We start from the raw sequence: 3,738 nt of genomic DNA, 5'->3' as shown, positions 1-3,738 counted from the left end.
CTTACATATAATTCTACAGTTCTCCAACATTTAATAATACCCATTGGGAAGGACAAGAAGCACCATGGATAGGAAGAAATAATTACTTCATCATTTTAGTATTCTAAACAAATTTAGTAATTTTTAATCATTTAAGACAGAGCAGTTTGTTCCTTTCGTGGGAGTGATTCTAAAATTCAAGCTCATGGTGAGGAATTTTATAAATATAACACAAACCTATTACGGGGTTGATGATCCGAAATCCCTGAGCAATCAAGCCTGTTTGTTAGGAAATAAAAATGATTATTTGATTGTCTAAAGAACAATGTAGTATTAAAATGCAACACTGGAAATAACTATTTGTGAATGTTCTTTGAGGTAACCATGAATCAGAAATATTTTGCAAGAAAAACATAGTTGGATAAGAATTACTGAAAAAGCTACATAACTCTATAGACCCATATAGCTGAGGGCTGATTGATTCTAGCTCCATAACTGTCTAGAGTGCTTCAAACACAAAGACTACAAGAATCTGAAATATCTGCTGTTAAATTTGAAAAAAAAATGAATTTTAATTTAATTTTTTAAACTTATTTATTTTTGGTTTGTATTTTATGAGACATGGTTTTTTTTTTTATGTAATCTTGGATGTCCTAGAATTGTCTCTGTGGACCAGGCTGGCCTTGAACTCACAGAGATCCCCCTGCCTCTATCTCTGAGTGCTAGGATTAAAGGTGTGAGCCAACATTGCCTGGCATCATTCAATGTGTTTGATTCACATTAACTCATATGTGTAGTGGCTCTATCTTAAATTAGAAGGTAATTTTGTCTTCATATCTGAGAGGTGTGTCTGAGTTAATATGAAATATACCAGGCATAATGGAGCAAAGAATGATCTGATCTGTAAGTACATTCATATATGAATGCAAGTACATGATCTGTTGCTGTCCAATTTTTACTTAAATAAGAACATTATTCAAAATATCCATCTATTAAATTCAGATTCTTTATAAATAACAAAAAGAACAAAATACTGATTAAAATTTAGAATAATGGGTATCTGATACCATCAAACTCATATTCCTCCTCTTACAGCCTCCAGAATGTTGGAATTACAGGTATATACCATCATGCCTGGTTTAGAATAGTAATTTATATCTCAGACTAGTAAAAATTCTAAACAGGTCAGAAAAAATGAGCCAGACTACAGAAAAGAAAACGTTAGAACTTCTGGAATTAAACATAGATGGTCTTCTACATAGCATAAGGGTAATTAAAACCTTCCTATCTGTTCTAATATCTAGATATTAACCATTAAATAACTAATAACTAAGCTACAATCTGTAGACTCAGAGAGGATAGGCATAGAAGAAGGAACTGGGAGGGGCACATGGATCTCCCTGGGAAGGGAGAACAGACTCTGTGGGTGGACTGGAGGAGGATGGTGGGAGGATCATGTAGGAAGGGGGAGTGAAGATGAGATTGAGGGAGAGAAAGAGGGAGAGGCAGAATTATAAGGCATTTGAGGGGCATTAAGGAAACCTGGTGCACTGGAAATGCCCTATAACATGTGAAGGCAATCCTAAGGAAGTCTCCAAATAATGAACGGGACAGAACCCCAACAGGCCATCTCTTGTGATCAAAAGAAGCTTCCCTTACTGGGTAATGGGGCTGGATTTCATCCAATTAAGTTGTTTGATGAAAAGGTTCCATGGGAAGCCCCAAGAAACCCAGACTGTTGCCAAGACAACAGGTTGCTCTCCACAGACTGACAGTAAAATCACATTGCTGAGGTTGATACCCACACAATTCACTGAAAATGGAGAGGTCAAGCTGGTGTCTACATAGAACCTTCTATAACACAGAAAGGCACTCTGAAGTCAACCAAAAGAGAAACATAAACACCAGACCAACTAGAAAACCTTTGATATACAATCCACCTTGATTGCAAAATATGCTAGGACAATGCTGGCACAAACCTAGTGACAGTAACGAAGTGATGTCTTATTTGACTTATGGACCACGCCATGAGATGGAATCCATGCCTGATACTGCTTGGGTGACTAAGAACCAGAAACTAGATAACCCAGAGACCTAAAGTAAAACCAAATATTACTGGTCTAAAAAAAAGTAACAATAGAATGACTACTAATGATAGTCTGTAATATTCATATATTAGAACCTGATCAGTATCATCAGAAAAACTTCCTCCTGCAGCAGATGGGAACAAATATGGAGACCTACAGCCAGACATTACATAGAGAAAGAATTTGGAATACGTATCTCTAAATGAGATGTCTGCATCAAATGCCTCCCCTTAGAGCTCAGGAAATGCCATGGAAGAGGAGGAATAAGGAGTGTGAGAACCACAGGGGGAATGGATGACCCCAGGAGAGGAAGGCCCTCTAAATCAATAGAGCAAGGCTCATGTGAACTCGGCATCTGGTCCTCTGGGTATATATTATAGATTTCAGTTTGCTATTTTTATGGACTCCTAAGTATGTGAACGAGTGGGTCTCTGATTCTTGTGCCTTCTCTTGGAGCTCTTTTCATTCTATTGGTTTGACTTGTCCAACTTTTGATGTGATATTTTTCCCGCAGAGCTGAGGATCGAACCCAGGGCCTTGCGCTTGCTAGGCAAGTGCTCTACCACTGAGCTAAATCCCCAACCCCGGTTTTTGTTTTATGTTACAATATTTTACTTTGTTATTTTTTTCTTAGAAGCCTGTCCTTTTCCAATGAGAGACAGAAAGGGAACGGATCTAAAGGGAAGAGGAGGTGGGGAAGATCTGGGGGGAGTAGGAAGGAAAACTGTTATTCAGATTATATTGTATTAGAAAAGAATGTATATTTAATACGAGGGAAGAATAAAATCTTCCTATTTGCGAAACGCAATCTGTACTAGTATAATGTCAGCTGTAGGTTTTGGGTAGATGTTCATTGTCACATTGAGGACTCCTTTGTAGTCCTAACTTACTCTGAACATTCTTTCTAAAACCACAAACTAGTATCCACTTTTGTCAAATATTTTTTATTTGTATCCATTGAAAGCATCAGTTTTCTTCACTAGTTTATTATTATTTCCAATATATTTCTTTTCAGATGCTAAACCACCCCCTTGTTGGGAAGAAATTCAATCTTAGTCATGATGAGTTATCCTTATGAAAAAGAAATCTCTGTTATCTTTCTTTTCATCTTTCCTTCTCACCCTTCTGTTCTTGGTCCCCATGTAGGTTGTCACAGATGCTTGATATTCATCACTGTAATGTCCAGGCCCTATCTAGAAGACATATATCAGTTGTATTCCACGCACCCTTAAGTCCATATAGTCTTTCTACTCCACCTTTTCAGATGTCCCCTGGGCCATGGAAAAGGTGACATAGATGTCGTATTTGGGGTCAAGAATACAGTAATTACTATTCTTAACACTTTGGTTATGGGTTTCACATTTAACAGTCACCCATTGCTAAAAGAGGATTCTCAGACCAACACTGATTAATTAATCTATGTGTGTAAGAAGGTAGTTTAATGGATGTTTATTTATCAAAACATCAATAGAAGATTCCCTACACAGAGCTTATGGCCTCCCTAGATATAGGCTTTTGATCCATTCAGCAGTGCTAAGCATGTGTGCTAGCCATGTAGTGGACTTCAAATCCAGTCAGAAGACAGAGAGTTGGTCACCCCTAAACACACCTGCCACTGTTGCATTCATTAGTGGTTTTTTTTTTGTGTGTGTGTGTGTGTGTGTGTGTGTGT

Source organism: Onychomys torridus, chromosome 5, assembly GCF_903995425.1.
Source record: "Onychomys torridus chromosome 5, mOncTor1.1, whole genome shotgun sequence".
Classification (NCBI taxonomy): Eukaryota; Metazoa; Chordata; class Mammalia; order Rodentia; family Cricetidae; genus Onychomys; species Onychomys torridus.
This window is presented reverse-complemented; position numbering follows the sequence as displayed.